The sequence below is a fragment of the Heterocephalus glaber genome, unplaced genomic scaffold (genome assembly GCF_053883595.1).
Source record: "Heterocephalus glaber isolate CG9 unplaced genomic scaffold, H.glaber_assembly_v1.0 deba00000347, whole genome shotgun sequence".
NCBI classification, from domain to species: Eukaryota; Metazoa; Chordata; class Mammalia; order Rodentia; family Bathyergidae; genus Heterocephalus; species Heterocephalus glaber.
The window spans coordinates 29,913,365-29,928,290 of NW_028258143.1; positions in this window are offsets into that span (position 1 = coordinate 29,913,365).

Here is a 14,926-nt window from a genome sequence, read left to right on the forward strand (position 1 = left end):
AAAATGCAACCCCAGACCTCCAGTCCACCCAGGACAAGTCCAGGGGACAAAGAGATAGAGCAAATCAGAAGCCACCCACATGAATTTTTTGAAATGATAGTAGTAGAAGTAAAAAAAAAAAACCAGACAGATGGGGACCGGGGATTTAGCTCAGTGGTTTCACCGCCTGCTGCGCAAGCACAAGGACCCAAGTTCGATCCCCGGTAACAAAAAACAAAAAAAGATAGATCATTGAGGCTATGGAAAAATAATCTCTCAGGTAAAAAAAAAAAGAAATAACAGTCAAAAGAAAGGACATCCTCAATGAATCTAGAGTAGACAGAATTTTTTAAAGTTACAAGAACTTAGGAAAATGATGGAAACCATGAATACCCAACATACGAAAGGAATAGAATCCATGAAACAGATTAAAAAAGATATCCAGGAGATTAAAAATTCCATTGAAAGTATACACAACTAATTCAATAAAAGTGAAAACAGAATATCAGAAGACAGAAGTGCAGTTAGCAACTACAAAAAGAAAGATGTTAAAAATAGCAAAGAACTATGAAAAATCACTCCAATAGCTGCACAATGATGCAAAGAAGAATATAAGATTGATTGGAGTCAATGAGAAAGCCAGAAAGCACAAATGCAATTTAAAAAACCTGTTCACAGAAGTAATGGAAGAAAACTTCCCAAGCATGGAGAAAGAATTTGACATACAAATAAGTGAGGCATGTAGAACTCCAATTAGCCATGACAAAAATAAATCCACACCAAGGCATATAATAATCAAGATTTCAGAAATTCAACTCAAAAATGGAATATTGAAACCTGTTAAAGAAAAGAAATAAATCACCTATAAAGGAAAGCCCACCAGAACCATGGCAGACTTCTCAACACAAACTCTCAAGTCAAGGAGAGCTTGAAGTATTTCAAGCTGAAAGGAAAACAATCACCAACTCAGATTGATGTACCCTGCAAAAATATCTTTTAAAATCAATGGAGAAATAAGATATTTTCATGATAAAGAACAACTGAAGAAATTCAAGACCATTAAAGCAGCTTTACAAGTATATCCACTATCAACACTCCTGTTCAGTATCGTTTTGGAAACATTACCCCAGCAATTAGACAAGAGAAGGAAATAAAAGGAATAAAGATAGGAAATGAAGAACTCAAATTGTCATTATTTGCAGATGACATAATACTCTATATAGAAGACCCCAAGAACTCCACCAAAAGTCTTTTAGACTGAATAACCAAATTCAGTAAAGTAGTTGGATACAAGGTCAACACACAAAAATCAATAGCTTTCCTATACATGAAAAACAGACTCGCTGATAGAGAAATAGAGCAAACAATTCCTTTCACAATAGCATCCAAAAACCTGAAATACCTAGGAATCAACCTAACAAAATAAATCAAAGACCTCTTCTCTGAAAACTATAGCACTCTGAAAAGAGAGATTGAAGATGATATCAGTCAATGGAAAGACATTGCTTGCTCCTGGGTAGGAAGAATCAACATAGTGAATATGTCCATGCTTCCAAAACTGCTATGTAGATTCAATGCAATCCCAATTGAAATTCCAGCAGCATACTTCATGGACCTTGAGAAAACAATCCAAAAGTTCATTTGGAACAAGAGACATAGGATAGCAAAAGCAATTCTAGGCAACAGAGACATGGCAGGGGGTATCAAAATCCCCAACTTGAAACTATACTACAAAGCTATTGTGATAAAAAACAGCATGGTACTGGCAAAGAAACAGACTGGAGGACCAGTGGAACAGATTAGAAGAGGCAGAAACAACTCCAGATATACTCAGCCACCTCATCTTTGAAAAAGGAGCCAAACACCCTCACTAGAGGCAAGATAGCCTCTTTAATAAATGGTGCTGGAAAAATTGTGTTTCAATTTGCAAAAGATTAAAACTAGACATATCTTTCACCATGCACTAAACTAAAATTGAAATGGATTAAAGATCTAAATATTAAAACAGAAATGCTGAACCAGCTGGAACAGAGGTTAGGTAGAACTCTTGAAGACATTGGTGTAGGAGAAGGTTTTATGAACAAAACCTCAGTTGTCTATGAACTAGCACAAGCAATCAACAAGTGGGATCTCTTCTTTTTATAAAGCTTCTGCACAGCAAAAGAAACCACCAACAGAGTGAAGAGACAACCCACAATGTAGGAAAAAATTTTCACCTGCTGTTCCTCAGAGAAAGGTCTACTATCTAGAATCTATAAATAACTTAAAAAATTCAGACCTCCAAAATTTAAAGACTCAATCCAAAAACGGGCATCTGAAATGAAGAGACATTTCTCAGACAAAAAAATGGAAATAGCAAATAAACATATAAAAAAAGTTCAACATCACTGGTCATTCGAGAAATGCAAATGAAAACAACCCTGAGATTCCACCTCACCCCAGGAAGAATGGCTGCTATCATGAAATTAACCAATAGCAAATGTTGGCAGGGCTGGGGGGAAAGAGGAATACTGCTCCACTGCTGGTGGGAGTGTAGACTGGTGCAACCACTGTGGAAGTCAGTACAGAGATACCTCAAAGAACCAGGGCTAGAGGTCCCATTTGACCCAGCTATTCCCCTGCTGGGTATCTTCCCCAAAGAACTAAAACAAAATCATACCACAGTGATATATGTACATATTTATAGCAGCACAATTTGTAATAGCTAAAACTTGGAAACAGCCCAAGTGCCCATCAACTGGAGACTGGATAAAGAAAATGTGTTTTTTAAGAGAATGGAGTACTACATAACCATAAAAATAAGAAATTAGAGACATTTACAGCTAAATGGATGCACATTGAGGTGATACTCTTAAGTGAAATAAACAGGACACACATGTAAATACTGAATAGTTTCTCTAGTATGAGAAACTGAAAGTGTAAATAAGGACTAAAAGGTCTAATACATAATGTGAAATAGGAAGAAAAGGGCCACAGGGGAAGGAAGTAGGAGGGGTAGGGAAAAGAAAGAAGGGAATGGAATTAATATGAGAAAATGAGAAAATGAAAAGAAAGTGTTTGCAAGTAGGGAGGGGTGTAAGGGTTGAAGGGAGGGCAGGAGGATGGGGAAAAAATAAGATCCAAGAGAGATTATGTAAAGGGGCAAATTTCCAAGGATGAATGTCATTATACTGTATACCTAATATGTACCAATAAAATTAATTTTTAAAATATTGTATAATACCTGTTAAAAAACCCAGCTCTACAATATGTTCTGAATTATATTTTAAAAATAAATTTTATTGTACTTTATCCCATTCCCCCCCTCAATTCCCCTCCCCTCCCTATGTACAAAGGCTTTGTTTCCATTTTTCCTTCTATTTTCACTCTTTTTTTAGTCCCTTCCTTCCTTTCTCCATCCCTCCTCCCTTGTTCCCCATCCCATTTGAGCATTATCTTCCAATTTTCTGATATCTATTATATGTTTTAGTCCTTATTTCCACTTTAGGTTTCTCACACAAGAGAAATAATGCCGTGTTTAAACATGTGTGTCCAATTTATTTTGCTTAGGAGCATGATCTCAATGTCCATCCAGTTATCTATAGATGCCTGAAGCTCATCCTTCTTTATGGCAGAGTAGTACACCATTGTATATGAAACCCCACATCTTCTTTATCCATTCATTGGTTGACCGACATTTGGGCTGTTTCCAATATTTAGCTATTACAAATTGTGCTGCCATAAACATGGGTGTCCATATATCACTGTGGTATGAGGTTTTAATTCTTTTGAGAAGATACCAAGAAGGGGAATAGCTGGGTTAAATGGAACCTCTATTTCTAGTTCTTTGAGAAATCTCCACACTGAGTTCCAGGATGGTTGTACTAATCTACACTCCCAGCAACAGTGGAGAAGTGTTCCTTTTTCCTCACAGCCCCTCTAGCTTTTGTTATTGGTTGATTTTTTGATAGCAGCCATTCTTTCTGGAGTGAGATGAAATCTCAGGGTGGTTTTAATTTGCATTTCACAAATGACCAGTGATGTTGAACATTTTTTCACGTATTTATTTGCTGTTTCTAATTTTTCATCTGAGAAGTGTCTTTTCATTTCAGATGCCCATTTTTGCATTGGGTCTTTAAATTTGGGGGATCTGGTTTTATTTTTTTTTTGTTTTTGTTTTTGGTACTGGGGATCGAATTCTCAGGTCCTTCCACTTTTGAGGCAGGCAGTGGAACCACTGAGCTAAATCCCCAGCCCTAAATATCTGACATCTGCATTTTTTTTTGGTACTGGGGATTGAACTTGGGTCCTTGCACTTGCACAGCAGGTGGTGAAACCACTGAGCTAAATCCCCAGCCCTTGATTTTTTTGAGTACTTTATTTATTCTAGATAATAGTCCTTTAACTGAATAGCTGGTAAAAATACTTTTCTCAAACTGTGGTTTGTCTCTTCACTCTGCTGGTGGTTTCTCTTGCTGTGCAAATGCTTTTTAATAAGATGAAATCCCAGTTGTTGATTCTTTGTAGTATTTTTTGTGTGGTCTGGGTTTTGTTCATGAAGTCTTTACCAACTCCTATGTCCTCAACCATTCTACTTATTCTCTCTTCCAGCAGATTTAGTGTTTCTGTCTTAAAATTTAGATCTTTGACCCATTTCTATTTTAGGTTAGTGCATGGTGAAAAATATGGGTCTAGTTTCAATCTTCAGCATGTGGGAAACCAGTTTTTTCTAGCACTATTTATTAATTTTTCTTCCAGTGAAGGTGTTTGACTCCTTTGTCAAAAATAGGTGGCTAAGTATGTCTGTAGTTGTTTCTAAAGCCATTTTTTTTGTACTGGGGCTCGAACTCGGGTCCTTATGCTTGCACAGCAGGCTGTGAAACCACTGAGCTAAATCCCCAGCCCTATCTGTAGTTGTTTCTGCAGGATATAGTCTGTTGCATTGAACCTCAGGTCTGTTCTTTGGCAATATCATGCTGTTTTTATCCCAGTAGCTTTACAGTATAATTTAAAGCTAGAGATTGTGATATGCCCTGTCTTGCCTTTGTTGCCTAGAATTGCCTTTGCTATTCTAGGTCTCTTCTGTTTCCAAATGAACTTTTGGATTGTTTTTTCTAATTCTATGAAATATGCTGTTTAGATTTTGATTGTGATTGCATTAAATACAATTTTGAAAGTATGGGCATTTTCACCATATTGGCTCTTCCTATCAAAGAACAAGGGATGTCTTTCCATTTTCTGATATCCTCTTCAATCTTCTTTTCAGAGTACTGTAGTTTTCAAAGTAGAGGTCTTTCACTTCCTTCATTAGATTGATTCCTAGGTATTTCATTTTTTTGGATGCTATTGTGAAAGTGATTATCTAATTTCTCTCTCTCTGAGTCTGTTATTCATGTACAAGAAGGCTATTGATTTTTGAGTGTTGACTTTGTATCCAGCTACACCACTGAATTTGGTTATCAAATCTAAAAGTCTTTTGGTGGAGCTTTTCGGGTCTTCTATGTAGAGTATCATGCCATCCACAAATATAGATAGTTTAGCTTCTTCCTTTCCTATACTTATCCCTTTTATTTCTTTCTCTTGTTCATTTGCTCTGACTAGTGTTTCCAGAACTATATTGAATGAGTGGTGACAGTGGACATCCTTGTCTTGTTCCTGATTTTAGAGTGAAAGCTTTCCATTTTTGTCCATTTAGTATGATGTGAACTCTTGATTTGTCATAGATGGCTTTTATCAGATTGAGATAAGACCATCTATACCAATTTTCTGTAGGGTTTTTATCATGAATGAGTGTTGGAACTTGTCAAACACTTTTTCTGTATCTATTGAGAGGATCATATCGTTTTTGTCCTTGGCTCAGTTAATATAGCGTATTACATTTATTGATTTTCATATGTTGAACCATCCTTGCCTCCCTGGGACCAGTCCAGCTTGGTCATGGTGTATAACCTTCTTGATGATTTGCTGCATTGTTTTTGCCAATATCTTATTGAAGATTTTTGCATTTGTGTTCATTAGGGAGATTGGCCTATAATTCTCCTTTTGGTTGGATCCTTCTCTGGTTTTGTAATCAGGACAATGCTTGCTCCCAGGAGTGAATTTGGGAGTATTGCTTTCCCTTGAATTTCATTAAGGAGTTTGAAGAATAGTGGTATTAAGTCTTTTCCAAATTTATTGTAGAATTCAGCAGTGAATCCATCAGGGCCAGGATTTTCTTTGTTGGTAGGTTTTTAATTACATCTTCAATTTCATCGGCTTATATTCATTTATTTAGAATTTCTATGTCTTCTTGATTCAGTTTTGGCAATTCATATGTATTTAGGAATCTGTCCATTTCTTCTGTATTTTCCATCTAATTAGAATACAGGTTCTCAAAGTAGGGTATTGATGATCTTCTGGATCTCTCTGCAGGATCTGTTGTGATTTCACCCTTTTCATTCCTAATTCCATGGATTTGATTCTTTCCTTTTATGTCTTTGATAAGGTTGGTTAGGAGGTTGTAAATTTTATTTAATATTTCAAAGAAACAAGTCTTTGATTCATTGATTCTTTGTATTGTTTTCTTAGTCTCCATTGCATTAATTTCTGCTCTGATTTTGTATTTTTTTTTGGTTTTGGTACCGGGGAACAAACTCATGTCCTTATGCTTTTGAGGCAGGTGGCAGAACAACTGAGCTAAATCCCTGGCCCTATCTGCTCTGATTTTTATAGTTTCCTCCCTTGTGCTAGCTTTGGGCTTGACTTTTTCTTCTTTATCTAGGAGCTTGAGTTTCAACATTAGGTTTTTTATTTGTTTTCCTGATATGGAAATTCACTGCCGTGTATTTCCCTGGTAGGACTGCTTACATTGTGTCCCATAAGTTCTGGCATATTGTATTGTCATTATCATTTACATATAAAAATTGTCTAATTTCTTAATTTTATCTGTGACCCATTGGTTGCTCAGGAGGGTGTTATTTAATTTCCATGTGTTTACAAAGTTCTTGTGGTTTGTTTTGCCACTGATTTCCAATTTCATTGCACTATGGTCTAATAATATGTATGGGATCATTTCAATGTACTTTGCATTTACTTAAGCATAGTCTATGAACTAGTATATGGTCTACTTTGGAGAAAGTCCCAATGTGCACCTGAGAAGAATGTGTACTCCAATGTTGTGTTGGAACACTCTGTAGATATCTACTAAGTCCATTTGTTCAAAAGTTTGATTCAATTCTAATATTTCATTGGTGATTATTTTGTCTAGATGGTCTGTCTATTTGTGAAAGTGGGGTATTGAGATCCCCTATTATTGTATTAGTGCTTATATGATTTTTCATGTCTGTTAATATTTGTTTTATTTTTTTCCCATTAAGTTTATTGGTACATTTTCAGTATAAAATGCAGTTACATTCATCATTGGGATCTTGTACCATTACATGATGTATCTTGGTTCTTTTCATTTCCCCTTCCCTTGCCCTCCCTTCACCCCCTCCACCTGCCCCTATTTGCAGAGACTTTGTTTCCATTTTTTTCCTTTTCTCATATTTTTTCTTTTCCCTTTGTCCCTTTCCTCTACCCCTCCCACTTCCCCTGCCCCTTTAGATCTTTTCTTCCTGTTACACAATATCAATTATACATTTTTAAAATTACAATATCAAGATCTAGGAGACATTACCACAGATTTTACAGAATTTAAAAGGATATAGAAAGCATATTTCAAAAATCTGTTTTGAAATAAATTTGACAACTTCTAAGAAATGCCTTGGAAGACAATGAAGCTAACTCTGGAGGAAATATAAAATTTGAATAGCACCTATTAAAGAAAGTATATTCCTAGCTTGAAAACCTATCTATATGACAACAGCAGGCTCATATACATTTTAATTGATAAATTATATCAAACAACTAAAGCAGAAAAAAGAAGGAACACTTCTCCCCTCATTTTAGGAACTCAACATTGTGCTAATCCTAAAACTGGATCAAGATAATAAAAGAAAAAAGTATGAACATAGATAGAAATTTGTTTAACAAAACAAACTATTAGAAGTCAGATCTGGCAGGATGTAGAAAGTGGTTTTGTTATAGGGATGGCAGTGTTGGTTCAGCATTGGAAGATCCATCCTCAAAAGTCATCATTTTAACAGAGGAAAGGAAAAAGCCATATGATCCTGTGAGTAGTTGGAGAAAAAGTATTGGACTAAATTCTACAGCTGTTCATGGTAAAAGCTATCAGCAGACTAGAAGTGGAACAGAACCTTCTCAACAGATTAAAGACATGTACTCCATACTTCCAGTGAGAATGCCTTATATGAATGGAGAAGATACAATGCTTTCTCCTTAAGGTGGGGAACAAGGGCAGATATGCTTACTCTTTATCTGTCCATTAAACTTTGAAACCTAGTCCCCACCAAAATAGTCTGGCAATAAAATGACACAATTAGGATAGGATTGGCAAGGTAGAAGCAAAATCTTTATATGTAGATGAAATGATCATCTACAGAGAAAATACTAAGAAATGTCTAGGAGCCCCTAGAACTTGTATTTGAATTTAGCAGGATTAGAAAGCACAAGGTATATATAAAAATTCAGGTCTGTGTATACTTGCTATAAATGAAGAATTGGATATTGAAATTTAAAAGTTATGTAGGAGTACAAAGGACCTAGAAAAGTTTTTAAAAACCCCGAAAAACAAAAACAGTGTTAGAAGACATTTAGTACCTAATTTTTAAGACTTCTTCTAAAGCTACAGTATCAAGGCAGTGTTGGTGTAAGGAAAGAAATATAGATCATTTGAATAAAAGAGAGAATCCAGAAGTAGAACCACACATATATGGTACACTGAGTTTTGAAAGATTATTTAACATTAGCATTTTATAGAATATAAACTCAATTTAAGAGCTGAGGAAGAGACAGTGTTTTCAGAAAACGACACTAGAACACCTGGTATCCATATATAAAAAATTAACCTCAACCCTTATTTCCATACATGAAAATAACTTGAAGGGATCTATAAACCTAAATATGAAAGCCTAAGAAGGGGCGGGATTTAGCTCAGTGGTTTCAGCACCTGCCTTGCAAGTGCAAGGTCCCAAGTTCAATCCCCGGTACAAAAAAAAAAAAAAAAAAAGAAAGCCTAAGAGTATAAAACTTTAAGAAGAAATTATAAGGGAAAATGTTTATGAATTCAGGGTAGGCAAGAACTAGCTAGAATATAAAAGACATGATGTATAAAAGAAAAAAACCTGACAAATGAGATTCCACCAAAATTTAGAACTTTAAATGACATCATTAAAATGAAAAGTAGTCCTTAAACAGACCATATTTACAATGCATATAACCTATGACCAGAATATATAAAGAATTCTTAGAGCTCATTAATAGACAACCCAATTAAAAAGTAAACATAAGATGATAAATAGCCTGTATAGCACAAGGAAAGGTGTGTAACTCTAGAATCAGAAAAATACTAATCAGTACAATAATAAGATTGAATTATACACTCATTAGGGAGATGAAGTTAAAAGTTTTAAAAGCCTTGTCATGACTTTTTCTTTTTGTTGGGTTCTCCCCCTTTGCATTTAATTTGTCACACCCAATGGATTCATTGTGCTGGCTTTCCTGGGGTTGTGATCCTCATTGTCTTTTCCTAGGGTATTGTCTAAAATTTTTTGGAGTGTGGTTTGGCATTCAGGAAGTTCCTAAGGTGCTCTTTATCATGGAAGTATCTTATTTCTCCATCAATTTTGAAAGATAGTTTTGCAGGGTACATCAGTCTGGGTTGGAGGCTGTTTTCCTCTAGGGCTTGAAATACATCACTCCAAGCTCTTCTTGCCTTGAGGGTTTGCATTGGGAAGTGTGCTGTGATTCTCATGGGCTTTCCTTTGTATGTGATTTGTTTCTTTTCTCTCACTGCTTGTAGAATTTTGTTCTTCTGTTGGATTTTAAACTATTATATGCCTATGTGTAGATTTTTTTGATTAAGGCTATTTGGAGTCCTATATGCCTCACTTATCTGTATGTCAAGTTGTTTTCCCCTCCTTGGGAAGTTTCCTGCCATCATTTCTGTGAAGAGTTTTTTTATGTCATCTGCAGTCTCTCCTCTTTCTTCATTGACTCCAATCAGTCTTATGTTATTCTTCTTTGCATCGTCTAGCAGCTGCTGGATTGATTTCTCATGTTCCTTTACAATTTTGAAGCAATTTTTCTTTTCCTGGTCACTAATTGCAATCTTTTCTTCCATATCTGAAATTCTATCCTCACATTGGTTCATTCTGCTGTGCAGACTTTCGATGGAGTTTTTAATCTCCTGGAAATCTGTTTGCATCTGTTTTATGGATTCCATTTGTTTCCTATGTTGGGATTCCATCATTCCTCAGCTCCTCTATTTTTTTATCTGTGTCCTCTCTAGATTTATTAATCATTTCTTGGACCATGAGTGAAATCTTTGCTGTTATCTGAGTAATTATTTCTGCTTTCATTTTTCCCAGATCCTCTTTTGTTGCCAGTTCAGAGAGTCCACGTGGTTGAGTATCAGATTGTTCCATCTCTTTTCCCTTTGGGGTTGCTGTAGGTGATCCAGAAGTCTGTTTTTGAGGCTTGTTTACCTGTCTTCTCACTTCTATGGCGGGGGCGGGTGTGCTTCTGGCACCCGAGTGGCTCACCTTCCCTGCCCTAGGAGCTTGGGATGGCAGTGGGGGAGTTTCCTTCCGGGTGCTGGGACTGGCTCAGCTTCTCTGCCCTAGGAGCTTGGGATGGCAGCGGGGGAGCTTCCTTCCAGGTGCTGGGACCTGCTCAGCTTCTCTGCCCTAGGAGCTTGTGATGGTTGTGGGGGAGCTTCCTTCCAGCCTAATTTCCATCAACACACAGCCGTAGTCTCTACCAACCTCCATTTTAATGCATCTCCGGACTGCACTCATTTAATTCTGAGATGCTGAGTTACCTGGGTACTTAACAGTTGGCAATAGAGGGCCTGTAAACTTCTCTTCATGGTATCATCTGGTCCTGCCTATTGTCCAGTTTATTCATGTTCCTGGAGTAGAGGGTGTGGAAGCCTTCAAACGCACTCACATCCTCATCACCCATCAGTTCCATTGCTTTGCACCACTTGCTCACTTCTGCATGTTGAACCACAACTGGCTAATCAGCAACTCAGGAGAAATACTCTGGATCTCTCCAACAGCTCCAGAGAAAGCCCCACCACTCGCACGTGCCAATATTTGTTTTATATAGTTCAATGCACTGCTATTTGGTGCATATAAATTTAGGATTGTTATATCTTCCTCTGGAATTGTTCCCTTTACCAGGATGTAGAGACCTTCTTTGTCTCTCTTAATCAGTCTTGGATTAAAGTCCACTTTATCTGCAAATAGTAGAGCTACCCCTACTTTTTTCCAGGCTCCTGTTGCATATATAGAGCATTGTTTTCTATCCCTTGATTTTCAGTCAGTGAATTTGTTTTTTAATTAAATCTGTTCCTTGTATGCAGAATATTGTTGGATCTTGCTTCTTTTTTTCCATTTAGTTTATTTGTACATTTTAGGTATACAATATGGTTACATTCATCATTGGGATCTTTTACCTGTACACGATGTATCTTGGTTCTTATTTTTTCCCCATTCCCCTGCCCTGCCTTTATAGATCTTGCTTCTTGATCCATTCTGCCAGTCTGTTTCTTTTGATTGGTGAATGGAGACCATTAACATTGATGGTTGTGAGTGATATTTATTGTCTTATCTCTTTCATGTTATTTTCCTGCTGTTGGCTTCCTTCTTTCCTTTTGTTTAATTTCTTGCCTTTCCTGGTGGATGCATTCTGCTGGGGTTCATGGAGTTGTAATTCTTATTGTCTCTTTCTAGAATATCTTTCAGAACATGTTGGAGTGCTGGTTTGGTGTTCATGAATTTCTTCAGGTGTTCTTTTTTTTGTACACGGGATAGAACTCAGGACCTTGCATTTGCAAAGCAGGTGCACTTAGAGCCACTGAGCTAAATCCCCAGCCCTCTTCAGGTGTTCTTTGTCACAGAAGTATTTTATTTCTTCATCAATTTTGAAGGCTAGCTTTGCAGGGTTCATCAATCTGGGTTGGAGGTTGTTTTCTTATAGGGCTTGAAATATTTCACTCCAAGCTCTCCTTGACTTGAGAATTTGTATTGAGAAGTCTGCTGTGATTTTGATGGGTTTTCTTTCTTTCTTTCCTTTTTTGGTACTGGGGATTGAACTTGGGTCCTTGTGCTTGTGCAGCAAGGGGAGAAACCACTGAGCTAAATCCTCAGCCCTGATGGGCTTTCTTTAAAGATGATTTGTTTCTTTTCTCTAACAGCTTTGAATATTCTGTCCTTGTGTTAAATTTCTAGAATCTTGACTATTATCTGTCTTGGGGAAGACTATTTTTGGTTATGGCTAATTGGAGTCCTATATGCCTTACTTATCTGTCTGTCAAATACTTTTTCTTTGTTTGGGAAGTTTTCTGACATTACTTCTGATAACAGGTTTTTTATGTCATTTTCACTAGCTCTTGTTTTTTCATTAACTGCAGTCAATCTTATATTATTCTTTTCTGCATCATCTAGCAGCTGCTGGATTGATTTCTCATGGTCCCTTGCTATTTTTAAGAAATCTCTCTTTTCATGATCACTAACCACAATTCTGTCTTCTATATCTGATATTATGTCTTCACATTGACTCATTCTGCTGTGTATACTTTCCATGATGTTTTTAATCTCCTGGATATCTGTTTGAATCTGTTTCATAGATTCTATTTCTTTCCTATGCTTGGCATTCATGGTTTCCATCATGCTCCTGGGCTCTTCTTCTTCTTTTTTTTTTCCTGTGTATCTCATTATGCTTACCATCTCTGTAGTTATCTGGGAAATTATTTCTGCTTTGATTGTTTTCTAGAGCCTCATTTTTCTGCTTTGTTATTTCTGCTGTTGCCATTTCAGAGTCCAAGTGGGTGGCTTTCCTATTGTTCCACTTCTTTGCCCCCAGGGTTCACCTTTGGTGAGTTGAAAGTCTGTGGGGGTTGTGTCTTGTTTAAATGTCTTCTCATTTTCTATTTTTTTAAAAATTTGATTCCTGGGTTGATGCTTGTTAATTGTGTATGACAAGTAGTTTTATTGCCAGTATGCAAAACCCTTAGGAAATGACTACTTCTCAGAATCATGGTCCAGATGTAACTAGCTTTTGGGATTTTTAGTCTGTTCCAGCATTCTACCTCTTCAATTTATTGGGGATAAGAAATTTTTGCCTCCTTGGCCCAGCTGCCAGTTCTTTGGCACTGGCCTATGGGGTTTTTTAAAGACCCTTAAGCAAATTCATTCTTGCTATATGAGGAGGAAGAACTGATTAGCAGAACCTCCATCCTGCTGATGCCAGGGCCACACCTCCGGAGCTCACCACTGTGTGGGCCACACAGTGTAGGTATCCACACTGCAGAGGCACCAAGGGGCCATAAAGGCCATGGTTATGAGCTCCAGAACATAGAGCAGAAGTGAACAACAGAGAGAAGGTCTCTCTGAGGCACTTCAATGAAAATTGAAGCCTACAGGGAAAATGAAGAAAATCTCTGCAGTAAAGGCACACTGGGCCACTGTGGTTGGTAATTTGGTGGGATTAGTACCTCTCATAGGAACCTGGGCTCACTTTGGAGGAAAAACAGCTGGATCTTGCAGTAGGACCTTGCAGACTTAAATCCTGCAAGAGGTCAGGGACCTCAACTTGGGCCTTGCAGCCAGAAATCAGACTGAATCTAAGTGAACTACAGCTGGTTTGCTGACATTAATAGACTTAGATCTGCACACTACTGCCCACATTGTCTTCCAGGAGAACAGAGATATACCCTGAGGGAGGCTCTTTTTAAAAATATATGTATTTTTTTCTCTTTTTTCTCTCTCTCCCTTCTTGTTCTGAATTTCTCTCCCTCTTTGTTCCTGTTCCTGTCCTATTTCAGATTGTTTTTCTCTCTGTTCCCTTCTCTCAACTGTCACTATTCTTTTTTTTTTTTTTTTGGTATTGGGAATTGAACTTGGGTCCTTGTGCTTGTGAGGGAGACAGTGGAACCTCTGAGCTAAATCCCTGGCCCAGTCACTATTCTTATAGGAAGGAGAATACAGTATCTAGGATCCCTATGGCTTTTAGGTTGTTCTGTTCTTGTCAATGTTCATTCACTCTGTCTTTTCCTCCTTTCTTCAACAGTTTCCAACAATTTGCATGATATGCCCATCTCCTCTGGCCTCAATTCTAAACTTTTCTCCACCTTCTATCTTTCTATCCCTCCCTCCCCAACCTCTTCTAAATCCTTATCCAAAAGGATAAATTTGCTATATTGAAGGATTTATTTACTACAAACTTATTTTGGGCTGGTCCTTGGCTTTGATCTAGCTCACATGGTTAAAGGTGACAGAATAATTGGTACCACATATTGTCATTTTCTAAGCTTTGTTTGATGCTGTTGTTGTTGCTGATTGTAGCAATTGGGTTAAGGCATCATGATTGATCTAATCAGTTGTCTTCTCTGGTATACTGAAAACAAGATTGCCTAAGAGTCATTAGAGACTCAAAGCCTATAAGGACCATCTACACCTGGAAGATGTCTCTGAGAAGCAATCACTCCATAAGGGCTCTAAACACAAGTAATAAAGATACTCACAATAAGCAATATTGAAGTATCAGCCCAGGAATTAAAGCAAAAAACAGCACCACCAACAAAATTCGAAATGAGAAGACATTTAACCAAGGTGCAACCCAAGACTTCCAGTGCACCAAAGGCAAATTCTGGGGGAAATGAGGTGGAAAAATCTGACGATCACCTGGATACCCTAAACTGATAGCACAGGAAGTAACAAAACAGATGAAAGAGGCTCTAGAAAAATTCAAAACAGAAACAATTTCCCAGGTAACTATAGAGATGGTGAGCAAAATGAAAGACATGATTAGAGACTCTAAAACAGAAACAGACAAAAAAAATAGATGAGCTCAGGACCATGAT